Genomic DNA, 17,225 nt, shown 5'->3' on the forward strand with positions numbered 1-17,225 from the left:
GATGTCAATGTATCTACATTTACGTAATAGGGCTGTCTACACTTTGTCATTAGCACAACATGTCACCTGTATCAGAATGTTTTACTTGTATGAGGAACAACTGACGTCACAACTAAGTTTGGTATGAAAATAGCGATGTGGTTAATTAGATACAACAGACTCAATTTCCCTTCCAATAGTGAAGGCGAACATCGTCATGAAGTCAAGTCTCTGTTTCATCCACAAGAAAGACTGGCATGTTGACATAGACACCCCTGTCATTGTTGTAAAGGCCTCACAATCGTCATTGCGTTGAAAATATTTACAAAACCAAAACTTGTTGAGTTCAATTATCTGATGTTCAGTCTGCCGGTCCTGATTCCGGGAAGACGAATCCACTACAACGATTCAAATCTAGTTTGTGTGTACTTTGTTAAGCTTGAAATCAATCGTTTCTGTTAGTTGTGATTCAGAAACACTTCTAATGGTGTAGAGTAATTTTTATATGTTTCCAAGTTAAATTAAGTTTGGCAATGTCGTAATTATATTTCACAAACGCAAATGAGTGCAGTTTCTTTGTTTCATCATTTCTAAACAGCAGTTATCTTTGAAAACCATGTCGACATGGTTTCATTAGAAAACAAACAGACAACATGTCATTTCCATTAAGATCCGAAGATACGGTTGTCCGTATGTACGCAATTGAAGTTTTTATAAAGCTTCTGTCAGTGACTGACAGACAGCCAACTTTCATTATAGATGATGAAAAACGAAGCATACACAGTAGACGTTTCAATTATGAACCTCCAAATAAGACTGCATGCCGGAGAACAATTCTATATTGGCATTAAATTGAATGCAGATTTATAAGGTTGTAAAAGTAAAACACATCGCTGAAACAGGTTATATCCATATTTGGTCACACTCTGTTTGATGTAAATATGTGTAGCATACTTTGTATAATTTAAGTAGTCTCCACTGAACCCTACTGTTTTGACCTCCGTATAGAACGTCAATGTTACATTAAACAGTGAGTGTCGTAGGCCTCCTCACCATCTATCACCATGGTGACGCGTGCCGGCAGTGTTATGGAAGCTTACCCTGTTCTAAGTCTGCTCTTGTCGAGTTTTTCCGTAAGTGCTCACGTGGTGAATCGCAAGGTTGGAGGGATTCTGAAAAATGAAACTGAAAAGATTAATGATTGTCACGAAATACCGTGATTAATAATACATATCCACGTGCGTTACGACAATAAAACGGGGGTAAATAATTAAATACATAGTGTAACAATATAGGAAATGTAACGATTAGATACCATTTTGCAAATTAAGATACAAATAAGCCTGAATGTTGGATTTGGTATGTTTTATACAAGTATCTATGAGACACGAATTCATTAGTTGTCACAAATGAAATGTGCCAATATCCGGTGACGATGCAACCAAAGGAAAATCATTAATCAAAGTTAAAAAATATTGGCTCATCAAATTGATTTTAATAATCAGCACATTTCAAGATAGCTGTGTATCCTTGAGTTCAGTCACATGACCCACGATGTAGTAATATCATGTACAAGGGATTAAAGGTATACTAGTCAGAAAAAAGACATATTCTTCATTGTACACAGAAATTAAACTTTTCAATATGAACAGGTATTTAAATCAAATATGAAAGAAATGTCTTACACGTTATACATAGCCAATGTTCCAAACATACCACTACAAGGATTAGAGACAATCAATGATCACCACATTTCGATATCAGTCGATACAAACCGGTGTACTCAAATGTTAATGTCCGCGGGAATGCCTGCTGTTTGATTGGTATTTATGATGGGTATATGTTCGGTTGTCAAGGAGATGGCCACAGTCATCATACTACATCAACACATAACATTCCGGTAATGGGTATACAGACTGATACTAAACAAAGCAATAGAACGTCGAGCAGGCTCGATTATCAAGTCGATGTGCGGAGTACTATGATAAATATACACTGTCCGACTACGATATCTCGAACACTCGACATATATGCCTAAGTCGGAGTAAAAATTAATTTCCTGTCTTGAAGATTATATCTAAAATAACATCGGACACTCGCGATATCTCGAAGTTTGTTATGACTCACACTGAATTTGAGATAACGAGGTTTGACTGTGTTTTGTTAATACCGTCATTTGTCAAGGTATAAAGAGATTCATACTGAAGCTGAACGATTATATATTGAATTTATACGTAACATCGGCATGTAGAAAGCCATGCAAACTATTTAATGTGTATTTAGAGAATGATCGATTGTCAAGGGAATGCATACAGTCATACAACGCCTGATAATGAAATGGTGTAGATTGTCGGATGTAAAATAGACTGACAACAGAATACTGAAGCCTGACAATGCTATGTTGAATATGACTGGTTGTTTGAAATAAACACGAATTCATAATGGTATATTTCTATCAAGCAGTGATAGTTATGGTATATATAACGTTGAGAGATACAGTTTAATTAGTTTAAGGTGATACATTAACACTATTATGCGTGCCTATATTTTTTACCAAAATGAATTACAACACCATTGACAACGCAACGTACAAAACACCAGCGACAGACCAACGCCACGTTATAAAGACCATCGACCAACGCCACGTTATAACAGTGATCGACCAACGCGACCTAAGGCAGTGGTGGTCCAACGCGACCTAAGGCAGTGATAGTCCAACGCGACGTAAACCAGTGATAGTCCAACACGACGTAAACCAGTGATAGTCCAACGCAACCTAAACCAGTGATAGTCCAACGCGACGTAAACTAGTGATAGTCCAACGTGACGTAAACCAGTGATAGTCCAACGTGACGTAAACCAGTGGTAGTCCAACGCGACGTAAACCAGTGATAGTCCAACACGACGTAAACCAGTGATAGTCCAACGCAACCTAAACCAGTGATAGTCCAACGCGACGTAAACTAGTGGTAGTCCAACGTGACGTAAACCAGTGATAGTCCAACGTGACGTAAACCAGTGATAGTCCAACGTGACGTAAACCAGTGGTAGTCCAACGTGACGTCAACCAGTGATAGCCCAACGTGACGTAAACCAGTGGTAGATCAACGCGACGTAAACCAGTGGTAGATCAACGCGACGTAAACCAGTGATAGTACAACGCGACGTAAACCAGTGATAGTACAACGCGACGTAAACCAGTGATAGTCCAACGCGACGTAAACCAGTGATAGCCCAACGCGACGTAAACCAGTGATAGTCCAACCCGACGTAAACCAGTGATAGTCCAACGCGACGTAAACCAGTGATAGCCGAACGCGACGTAAACCAGTGATAGTCCAACGTGACGTAAACCAGTGATAGTCCAACCCGACGTAAACCAGTGGTAGTCCAACGTGACGTAAACCAGTGATAGTACAACGCGACGTAAACCAGTGATAGTCCAACGTGACGTAAACCAGTGATAGTCCAACGCGACGTAAACCAGTGATAGATCAACGCGACGTAAACCAGTGATAGTCCAACGCGACGTAAACCAGTGATAGTCCAACGCGACGTAAACCAGTGATAGTCCGAACGCGACGTAAACCAGTGATAGTCCAACGTGACGTAAACCAGTGATAGTCCAACGCGACGTAAACCAGTGATAGTCCAACGTGACGTAAACCAGTGATAGATACAACGCGACGTAAACCAGTGATAGTCCAACGTGACGTAAACCAGTGATAGTCCAACGCGACGTAAACCAGTGATAGATCAACGCGACGTAAACCAGTGGTAGATCAACGCGACGTAAACCAGTGGTAGTCCAACGCGACGTAAACCAGTGATAGATCAACGCGACGTAAACCAGTTATAGTCCAACGCGACGTAAACCAGTTATAGTCCAACGCGACGTAAACCAGTGGTAGATCAACGCGACGTAAACCGGTGATAGCCCAACGTGACGTAAACCAGTGATAGTCCAACGCGACGTAAACCGGTGATAGCCCAACGCGACGTAAACCAGTGGTAGATCAACGCGACGTAAACCAGTGATAGATTAACGCGACGTAAACCAGTGGTAGATCAACGCGACGTAAACCAGTGATAGTCCAACGCGACGTAAACCAGTGATAGTCCAACGCGACGTAAACCAGTGGTAGATCAACGTGACGTAAACCAGTGATAGTCCAACGCGACGTAAACCAGTGATAGTACAACGCGACGTTAACCAGTGATAGTCCAACGCGACGTAAACCAGTGATAGTCCAACGCGACGCAAACCAGTGATAGTCCAACGTGACGTAAACCAGTGATAGTCCAACGTGACGTAAACCAGTGATAGACCAACACTTCGTAAACCAGTGGTAGATCAACGCTTGGTAAGACAGTGGTAGCCTTAAGCCACGTAAAACGGCGATTTTCCAACGCTTGGTTAGACAGTGGTAGAACAACTTGACGTAGAACAGTGATAGTCCAACGCGACGTAACACAGTGATTGTCCAACGCGGTCAAATAATTGAATGTGAAATACAACAGCATCTCAAACAGGTAGTACAAAATCTTTGACATAGTGACAAACAATACCATAAACAGCGTGGATTATAATGGTATTGCCGAAGCAATTTTGAACCGGTTTTGTAAGCGCAAAATACAACAGTATTTACAACGCAATATAGAACGATACACAATACCATTGGCAACGCAATATACAACAACACAGACAACGCGATATACAACAACACTGACATAGCGATATACAACAACACTGACAACGCGATATACAACAACACAGACAACGCGATATACAACAACATTGACAACGCGATATACAACAACATTGACAACGCGATATACAACAACATTGACAACGCCATATACAACAACACAGACAACGCGATATACAACAACATTGACAACGCGATATACAACAACATTGACAACGCCATATACAACAACACTGACATAGCGATATACAACAACATTGACAACGCGATATACAACAACATTGACAACGCCATATACAACAACACAGACAACGCGATATACAACAACATTGACAACGCCATATACAACAACACAGACAACGCGATATACAACAACACTGACAACGCGATATACAACAACACTGACAACGCGATATACAACAACATTGACAACGCGATATACAACAACATTGACAACGCGATATACAACAACACTGACAACGCGATATACAACAACACTGACAACGCGATATACAACAACACAGACAACGCGATATACAACAATATTGACAACGCGATATACAACAACATTGACAACGCGATATACAACAATATTGACAACGCGATATACAACAACACTGACAACGCGATATACAACAACATTGACAACGCGATATACAACAACATTGACAACGCGATATACAACAACACTGACAACGCGATATACAACAACATTGACAACGCGATATACAACAACACTGACAACGCGATATACAACAACATTGACAACGCGATATACAACAACACAGACAACGCGATATACAACAACACTGACAACGCGATATACAACAACACTGACAACGCGATATACAACAACACTGACAACGTGATATACAACAACACTGACAACGCGATATACAACAACACTGACAACGCGATATACAACAACACTGACAACGCGATATACAACAACACTGACAACGCGATATACAACAACATTGACAACGCGATATACAACAATATTGACAACGCGATATACAACACCACTGACAACGCAATATACAACAACATTGACAACGCGATATACAACAACACTGACAACGCGATATACAACACCACTGACAACGCGATATACAACAACATTGACAACGCGATATACAACAACACTGACAACGCGATATACAACATTGACAACGCGATATACAACAACACTGACAACGCGATATACAACAACACTGACAACGCGATATACAACAACACTGACAACGCGATATACAACAACATTGACAACGCGATATACAACATTGACAACGCGATATACAACAACATTGACAACGCGATATACAACAACATTGACAACGCGATATACAACAACATTGACAACGCGATATACAACAACATTGACAACGCGATATACAACAACATTGACAACGCGATATACAACACCACTGACAACGCGATATACAACAACATTGACAACGCGATATACAACAACACTGACAACGCGATATACAACAACACTGACAACGCGATATACAACAACACTGACAACGCGATATACAACAACACTGACAACGCGATATACAACAACACTGACAACGCGATATACAACAACATTGACAACGCGATATACAACAACACAGACAACGCGATATACAACAACATTGACAACGCGATATACAACAACATTGACAACGCGATATACAACAACACAGACAACGCGATATACAACAACATTGACAACGCGATATACAACAACACTGACAACGCGATATACAACAACACAGACAACGCGATATACAACAACATTGACAACGCGATATACAACAACATTGACAACGCGATATACAACAACACTGACATAGCGATATACAACAACACTGACAACGTTAACGCGATATACAACAGCATTGACAACGCGATATATAACGTTGACATAGCGATATACGACACTGAATACTTTAATGACAACTGTACTGCCAATGCGAACTACAACATCATTAGAAATGCGAACTAGCTTCTTTTTCCACCGAAACATTTTTAAATGCTGCAAAACGGGTGATCTGGTTGTCAGGTTTGTATATATCCCGTTCGTCGCAATCGATTTGCGAGTCCATGGACATTCAGGGAACAGTAAGTATATATTATACTGTCTTTTTTATTTAAAAATTTAATTCAATTCAAAATTTGCTTCTCAGAATGGTTTATCCGAATGTTCATGATAACAGTTCCTCTTTATATTCCCTGCAGTCGTTAGGAAGCTCATGGTGCATGGGAGACGTCAATAGTTGAAAATCTATATGCATGGACAATATAGTTTATTATCAGTCCTGTTGCTGTTTACATGGACATGAAATCTGACAATATGATCCGTTTTTTCAAGATCATAAAAACAAAATTAAAAAAAGAAAAAAAGGAAAAAAAAAGGTAATAACAGCAATCCCCCAATTTTATGACGATGGAATCTTATGATGATGATAGAGTGTGGAGAACAATCAGAAGTTGGATGGCGCCTTATTTGAAGAATATTATAAATCCATCGATCATTGTTTTGTTCCATTTACGGTAACTTAAACCACATAGAATTTTTGCTATGCTAGAAAAGAGCAATGTGTAATTAAAATATCTTAGAGGGTAAATCCGTATAACTGTCTGCGCACGAATAGCGTATCCTTAGTATGTAAGTTATAAATCTGGTCTTTTGTTAGGTACATACTCATTATTTTGCGAATTCGTATTTCCATATATAATATATTCCAGTTAATTCAGTAGTAGTTGTTGCTCCTGAAATACTCACGTCGGAACAAATCATCTTTAGATATTTCAATTTACAATGATTCCTCTGCAAAAATGGTGAAAATATATGTCTTGTGAAATTAGAGATTATTACAATATTTAATATAAATAACATTATACATGTACTTTATGAATTATTGTCAATATATCCGTAAGTATTATTATCTAGATATCTGTATGTATTATTATGAGTGGTTAAGGTGTCCCGACACTTTATCACTAGCCCTCTAACTCTTGGCCGCGAGTTCGAAACCCACATGGGGCAGTTGCCAGGTACTGACCGTACGCCGGTAGTTTTTCTCCGGGTACTACGGCTTTTCTCCACCTCCAAAACCTGGCACGTTCTTACATGAGGCTCGCTGTTAATAGGATGTTAAACAAAATAAACCACAGTATCCCATATCATAGACAAAGCTAACTGGTCTTAATCGTAACAGAACATAATGATTAAAGTTAATGGAGATTCATTATTTTGGCTTTTCACTCTATTTAGGGGCTGGTTGTAATGTTCATGAAATTTACCACCTAAACTGCTCACCAATAATACAATGTTTTTACACAAAGTAAACCATCAAATCTTTTATTAACATAGGTTTTCTTTCCAATATACATGCTTTGATATGTTCTTTTCGTTGTTATTTTCATTCTACGTACGTAATGTACTTATCTTCTGTCACATGATCACTTTTTAAATACAGTGTACTTTGATAATTGATTTTTTCCTAATGTTTTTCCATGGCTGGTACCTCTGTACTTTCATCACCCTACAGATTCATTATTCACCTAATTGTAACGGATGCTGGTATACTGTAGCATGTAATGTCCTATGGGGGAGAGCTGTAAACCTGATGTATGATATGTGGGGATGTTTTTGTTTCTTTGCCCTTAAGTGATTGATAGTAAGATAAACTTAACAATGTGATCGGGACAATATCTAGTGTCTATTTTACTCCTATCGTTTATTTTACTATTAGTACGATGTTTTAATTTACGTCAAAGGTATGTTATTTTAATTTATATCAATGGTAATTCATTTTAATTTCCATCAGCGACATCGTTTTGTTTAACATCAACTTTATCAACAGAAGTTTGTTTAAGATTTTATCAATAAAGCACTGTTTTAATTTCCATAAACAGTATATTGTTTTATTTATCGCTAAGGTATATTGTTTTAATTTCAATAGATAGTATATTGGTTTTTCTACCGCCAAAGTATATTGTTTTAATTTCAATAAACAGAATACTGATTTTATTCACATCAAATGTATATTGGTTTTTAATAACATCCAAAGTATATTGTTTTAATTTCCATAAACGGTTTTTGTTTTTATTCACGTCAAAGGTATATTATTTTAATGTCCATTAACGCTATATTGGTCTTTTAATTTATATGAAAGGTTTTTGTTTTAATTGATCGTTTTTATTTACATCAACCGTATATTGTTTAGTTTACATCAAAAGTGTACAGTTGTTGACTGGGGTTTTCGGGCAACAGATGATTTGTTGAAGGCCGAAGGCCGAGGACAACAGTTTGTGGGAGGGTCCAACAAATCATTTGTTGCCAAAAACCCAGTCGATAACTGTTTTGTTATACCCCATTGACGTCACGACATGTTTGTTTTTAGTTAACATCAACGGAATAATGTTTTAGTTGATGTTAATGGTTTTTGTTTATATCAATGGTTTATCGTTAAAGTTTTGATAAACCGTGTATAATCATAACAATGATGCATTGTTTTCGGTTGTCAACTTTCTTTTGCAACCTTTAGGAAGCAAGCAGTATATCCGAATCGGAGCACAAGGGTGTGTGGGTGTCAAGTATTACCAGGGTATATTGTTTATATTTGTAGTATACATGTATTGTGTAGTTCATAGCAATGGGTGGTTTGGTTTCTTTTTTGTTTAACGTCCTATTAACAGTCAGGGTCATTTAAGGACGTGCCAGGTTTTGGAGGTGGAGGAAAGCCGGAGTACCAGGAGAAAAACCACCGGCCTAAGTCAGTACCTGGCAACTGCCCCACGTAGGTTTCGAACTTGCAACCCAGAGGTGGAGGGCTAGTGTTAAAGTGTCGGGACACCTTAACCACTCGGCCACCGCGGCCCCCTCATAGCAATGGTATATAGTTTCTAAGTTGATCGATTGTATATTTGTAATATGAAGGGTATATTGTGTATGTCAAGTGAATACTCGTAGTAATGGCAAATTCTTTCAGATTTTATCATTAATGTATATTTTCTGTGGTATATTGTTTTAGTTCAGATATATGGTACACTTGTTTTAGGTTAACTAAATGACAATGAATATGCGTTTGTGTAAATGAAGGGTACATTGGTTTCGTTTGTAATAATGTGATAATGTTATTTAGGTGAACGGCATTTAGAACATTTTATTATTCGAAGGAGTACTTAGTCAAACCGACACTAATGTCCTGAAATGCTTTCCTCTGTGGCTGTCTAAAGCCATCCCCCTAATCATCAGGGCTATACAATGTCGACATTTTCTAGGAATAGGACATATCGCCCGTCAGCTAGATTCAGTCACATCCGCGATGTGTCACGTCAGGGGCTAACAATGTCGACATTTTCTAGGAATAGGACAGATCGCCCCCCAGTCAGATCCAGTCACATCAGGGGCTAACTATGTCGACACTTTCTAGGAATAGGACAGATCGCCCCCAGTCAGATCCAGTCCACATCCTCGATGTGTCACCTGAACATCAGGGGCTATACAATGTCGACATTTTCGAGGAATAGATATATCGCCCTTCAGTTAAATCAAGTCCACATCAGCGATGTGTCACCTGGAAATCTATGAGGGAATATTCATTTTCTATTGATTTTTGTGTTTTAATATCCCTATCAAATAGCACTGCTATCTAGCTTAATGTCTACTAATGCTTTGTCTGTTGCGAGCACTGCTACAGCAGATAGGCTTATTTATGAGTGTAGCTCTGTTTGGTTAGGTTGACGTTTATTTTCTGTAATTGAAATAGAGCTTATGAATCCTCCATAAGTTAGTAATCTAAAGTCATTGAAACGCCCATTTTTTTCTCTCTCTATTTACTATAATGAAAAATGAAAACGGGAAGGACTATATGTTATGTAAAACATCTATTTAAGCTATATAGGCTAATACAGGTTCCGTTCGCCTGTTGTTAGTATAATGTGACGAGGTGGGGTATCCTGCTGGTTGTCTGGAAGTACGATTCAGTGAGGTGGCACTATAATGTCGGCAAGACACGAACATACCGCAGCCTCCCAAAACATACACACTCACTACACGCACGCATCTCTCACATGGGGAAAACCGTCCTGAAATGACTTAGCTGTTGATAGAACGTTTAACAAGCACACCAAACCAAACCAAACAAAACCTGCTGATTACGTGGAACTAAATCGACTGTACTTACACACACAGTCAGCTTTGTTCTTTTTGTTTTCATTACATACATTTCGATATGATAGACTTGACCACTTCCTGAAAATACTTTCGTTTTGATTTCTCAAGCTGAAGATGCATCACACTACATGGCGTCACAGCATACATGTATATTTCCGTTTCGTGTTTTGGAAAAAAACTAAACACGCGAGTAATGACGAGCATCTCAGTATAACTTCGACTGATAGGTTATATATGACAATAAACAAGCACCTTCTGAGATAAGTAACATGAATAAATCACTCTGATATCTGTATTGGCTTCATTCCATCCACTGTACTTAGTAGTTTGGTACTAGCTAGTCGATACACAATCTGTACTTTTCAGTATGGAAAACAGCGTTATCGAACCCGTCGTTCATTGAGGATGTCCCCGATCGCACGTGAAAAGATATCTCCCATAAGCCACCGTCCAGGTGGCACTGAACAACAAACCCAGACATGCTGTTCCACAACGAACCGATGATAACTTTATCACGCAAATGTTCATTATTGAAATACAAAACAACAGAAAATAAAGTCTTTTAAATACACCAACCTGTTCAATAAACACACACACACACACACACAAAAGTAAGAAATCATTAAATGTCTACGCATACCTCCATCAATTCATACAATAATGAGTTTTCAAACACCTGCCCCCGCCCGATCCCTGCCTGAACTGATTTTAATCTGCGCAACGCCACCGAGCAGGCTAACCACGAGAGAATGTGATTTCACACTAATTCATTCCATTTAACTGCGTGAAACGTTATGGGTTATCAGCGGTTTGACCATGTTGGATTTTCGGGTACGCCGGTTTCCTCCCGACCAACAAGATTGAGCAAGATAGCAATTACCAAGCATCCATCTGCATCATTTTCTTTTTCAGAATACTGTCTTCGTGAGAGAACCCATCATCAATACAATAATCTAGAAACATAGCCTCTCCGTGATAAACAGATCATTGCTAGTCCCAGTTGAGTTAAACATCGTCAGAATTACCAGGAAATAGCCCAAAATGGCTCGAATTATGGTCAACCACTGAACAATGGTTGTTGCTATGGGAATGATTAGTGAGGTCAGTGATGACCATCTACAAATGGACAAACGTTCAAAAAGAGGCTACATCACGAAAATACTGTATAAGTATACAATAATGAAGACGATAATATCTCGCTCAGGAAAAGACTCACAAAGATTAATCTGATCAGGCTAGTTAACTATGTATGTTTATAATGTAAAACAGCGAAATTATAGCTTTAGAGCGTTCTCCAAAACTGATCATCCCCTGAGCCAAAAAGCTTTCTAACAGCGTATCTCAATGAGAAAGACTCTATGTCAGTTCTTACCAGTGAAGAATCTAGATCTGCTTTTGTAATCATGGTTTACTGTTATAATCTCTAACTAATCCACGGTTATATATTATCTAATGTTGTGGCTTTTTCTAGATAAAAATGGCCATCAGTGATATAAAATATGTGTTACTTGACGGCGTAGTTGTACAAGGTTTGCGAGATGCAGGTTGATGGACACTATGTAAAAGTTGTGTGGTCGACATTAAGAAGTATTCTATTTCTTTGTGAGATATGATGTCATATAGACTCAATGCTTGTTGATATGCTTTGTACTTCATTGTCACCACCCTAACTCTCATTTGAGATTGTCACTTAGCCAGTATTTGACCTATTGTCCAGATTAAACCTCTATTTGTACGGTGGGTGTACGTTAAAATTGACTTATGTTGCAGTGTTTAGACTAGTACTTCAATCGCATTACAGAGATACATGAAACATATTTTATTCAACACAGTTAATTGTTACAGAATTATTCAGTTATTAATATGTATTATAAATAAGCTCCCTTTAAACTTGCAATCTTATAGTCTCCCACACAATCTATCACCTTAATGACATATCTCAATGCCCTATAGTTTATAGTGGCTAATAAATAAACTCTCGAACTCTCGAACTAGCGAAAAACTCTTGCTCCCTAAAAGGTAATTCTACGCATGATTCACAGGAGCGAGAGACAGTTAGGTGACTTGTATGCTCCACTTTTACAATAGTACAATTTTAATAGCGCGAGCTAGCCTGTATTATGGTCACTCAAAGAATTTAAAAATATAACTAAAGGAACAGGCAATTACAGTAATATACAGTGTTAACCGTATCCTAGGGTGTTTTTGAACTTTTCCTTACTGAAATAGATACATCGATCTGTGACCTGCACTCGTATAAAAGTGGCAGAGTATTTCGCGTAACTAGCCATGTACATAACAGATATACATTCCATTGTTGGCAGACTGAATTCGTCTTAGAGCTAACGTATTGATACAACGATCTTTTTTTATGTCACGTGATTCTCACTGTGTCTATGCTATTGTTTTATGTTGATACGCATTACATCTGTTGTCATTGTATCTGGCCTCTAATGGTAGGCTTTTACAATCTCGCTTTGATTGATATGATCAATTTTGAGTCTATCATTAATGTACGCCCAACACTCTAAAAGTGTTTGATACGCTGATATTACACGCTCAAGATGGAAAACTTTTGTTCGAGATTAATTTCAAGTAAAAGCATTCTGAAGACATATGTACTATAAAATGTATTATATTCATTACATAGGGAGCTGTACGGGAACCGTTTCTATAACCTTATCATCCTCCAATGAGAGTATGTCTAACATAGCCTGAGTATCTAATCAGAGGAGAAAAATCTGTAGGCGCCCAAAGACAGATAACACCTAGAGGCGTTTCCAATCAGAAATGTTCCTACCAAATAAATACAGTAACTGTAGGCGAGGAATTTGTACAGTGGTGTTGGTACAAATTACATTCCACCAGAAGTAAAGTACACAAAGACCAGATGGGAATCATCACAGTTTTAATAGACAATCGTTGATCAGTTTGACTTTTGAAAACGAAAACAATTTCATCGTTAAAATAAAACAATGCACCAAATATAGTTGCTTTAGGAAGATACATTTTACACTTAGAATGTTTACGTAATGAAAACATCAAGAAATTGTAGCAATCTCGTTTACAAACAGCAGTGATGGTCATCTTTGTCAATGGAAGCTAACAATATAAACACAAAAAAGTTTATTTGAGCATTTTTCAACTTCCGTTATATTACAAATCACTGCATGTTTTAATGTAATTTCTCAAACTAGACCTAGATTGCTTAACTTTATAAAACACAATAACATATTTCCCAAGGGGTTCTTTCTTTTATAATCGCTTGGCGCTTCTAATTAGCAACAACACTGTTTCGGAATGTACACACAAGCTTGGTATTCTTTTGACAATATGTAATATCCAATATTGACCAAATCAACTGAGTTCAGGGTTAGACTGTCTCCCCCTCTTTACTTAAATATGTGCTAGATCGACTTTGACTATCCTTTACAAGACTGTAACGTTTACAAATGCATACTTGTAATTTATCATTTCGACAAAGCACTAGAAACACTAGAATTTTTTCTATCAGTTAAACGTTGTAATTATGTACTGTCTCTAATTGTGCTTTATGTCTTCACGTCCAAACACATGTATTTTTCACATAGGGTTGGAATTCGGAATATTCAGTGAAACTCTTCATTAAGACCCCCTGTGGATCTGAGTACAATTGGTCTTTATAGCGGAGTGGCCTTAATACTGCGCTTGACCACATTGGCCTTTGACCATCAAGAATCGTAAGTCTGTATGATACCATAAGAGTAAATGTGTGTACTGCACATGTGCTTCTTGAAGTATATCCTTAAATGAACAATGTTGTTATATGACTAAACTTTCAATGTAATACGTTTTAAAAATAATATTAACCACTCGTATGATATTTTCACTATATAACCTTACCAACAGTAGTTGAGCATTAACATCTAATAAACTGCCAACCGGCGCATTAATAATTAAAGTAAACTAGATGGACAGTTAATTTTGGTATTTTCATAATGTTGATTTAAAAATGTACATTAAATATTTCTATTGCATTGATATTCTTGTCTGGGAGTATTTTTTACGCGGAACCACATGTTAGAGCTGTTAACAGGCTCACAGCCGAGAATGGCGAGGAAACTTGAATCCCTTTAATTAAGTGATTGTTTTTTTTTAAATCGCGTGTAGTAAATATAAGCATTGAACTGCTTTTAGTTGGTAGGTATGGGCAGATAATGCCACATGACAAAGGCTAGTGTGCTTCATCAAATTTGTCTTTGTCCAGTTGGCATTATCAGCAAATAAATGTCAAATAAAACAGATAATGCTTAAGTAAAACATATGTTTTCATTTTAGTTGTCAAGTTAGTTATATTATACAATGCAGCATACCAATGCATACTTGTAATATGTCATTTTCAATAATTTGTATCGCTGATCTGAAAGCTCTCCATAATGGGTCTTTAAATAGCTATACACGAGACCTAATTTTTCGTGATCATCTCTGTGAATCCACGCACACATAAATACCGCTTTAACTATAAAATATGTCTAATATCCATGATCATTCTCAGTGAGATCTCGGTTCCAAAGACAGCGAAGAGCAGTCTAATTCTCATGTGAGTATTCATAAGACATAAAAATGTACCGACTGTCGACATGACGTCATGATTTTATTCGAGTCTGTCTTCAACAAAAGTCATCCATTCGAGGATTAGTAGGGTTAACGTCTAGTTCTACAATATCGTTGGCCAATACTAGTTTTGATAGGCAACTTGAGATTTAATACGATCTTGTTATTACCTCCGCCTAGAATCACCAGCGGCTTATAGTTATTTTATTATTCTGAGAGGATTGAATGTAGATGTAACCGATTTCCTTTATATTCTGGTATATATTTAGATAAAACATATTCTAGAGGAAGCATGCAAATCTTCTATGTGAAGTATGTGAGCGTTCAATGATATCGTCAGAATCATGCATTGATTATCAATTTAGGTGTTTGTGTTAGATATATATATATATATACACAGCAGTGTGTTTTTATTCTTTTTAAATATATATATATACATGTATATATATGTGAGAGATTTAATAAAAAAAATGAATTATTTGACACAAACATCTGATCATATGACACACAAATGTGACAATGTGACTCAAACATCTGATCATGTCACTTAGACATCTGATCACGTGACTCAAACACAAGATCATGTGACACACACATATCTTACATTGTTTTCTAACTATTTTAACGCCCTACTCCTTATAACTTTTGACAGTAGATATATGTTTATTGATTTGTTACCTCAAGTTGATAGTCGTTGATGTACATGTAGTATTCGTTGATATGTGGATGACAGGACGCTTGTGATTGTTAACTTATCAATGGAATGATGACAGGACGCTTGTGATTGTTAACTTATCAATGGAATGATGACAGGACGCTTGTGATTGTTAACTTATCAATGGAATGATGACAGGACGCTTGTGATTGTTAACTTATCAATGGAATGATGACAGGACGCTTGTGATTGTTAACTTATCAATGGAATGATGACAGGACGCTTGTGATTGTTAACTTATCAATGGAATGATGACAGGACGCTTGTGATTGTTAACTTATCAATGGAATGCCTGACAGGTGAACATGTCCAAGTTACTATAATGAAACATAGTTCAATCTAAACTAACCTAATTCGAACCTCGAACCTATTCTGTCTCATAGGAAAAAACGCCTATTTGACAGAGAACTCCTCTTGTCTACACGCACGTAGGGCCATGTGTAATAAAACATGTTCGAACACACCGGCCATCAATATGGTAAGTAAGCTAATTTAAAGTCTTTGGCAAAAACACCACAGGTGTTAGAACCTTACAATACAAACCGAGAGCTGATAGTGTAGAGCCAAACAAGATTTAACCAGCATCGTACCGTTGTGTTTTTTTATATTCTAGGACTCGTCAGTAATGCTAAGGGCTTAAAGCGTTGATGCCTGTGAGGCGAAGGAGGATCTCAATAAAAAAACCGATAAAATCCATTCTCATATTATTCCTATAAATTTGTCTTCAACTGAAAATGTTTTCCCGTAAAACGATAATTGTCTGGATGTAATATGAATTAATCACCATTTTAGATGTTCTTAGATATCCTTAAGCTCATAGTTGGTTAGATATCAGCTTTGCGATCTGAGACTTAACCTTGACGTCTAAAATCGCACAACTAAGTATATCCTTTTTTGTGAGACTTTAAAAAAACAGTTCTGCAAAAAAAAAAAAAAAAATGTAGAAGGGCGACATTTAAACGAAACCGTAATTCTAACTCAAAATCGCACAACTAAGTATATCCTTGTTTGTGAGGGTTTTTGAAAAAATTCTGCAAAAAAATATTGTGGAAGG

Source organism: Pecten maximus, chromosome 16 (genome assembly GCF_902652985.1).
Source record: "Pecten maximus chromosome 16, xPecMax1.1, whole genome shotgun sequence".
Lineage (NCBI taxonomy): Eukaryota > Metazoa > Mollusca > Bivalvia > Pectinida > Pectinidae > Pecten > Pecten maximus.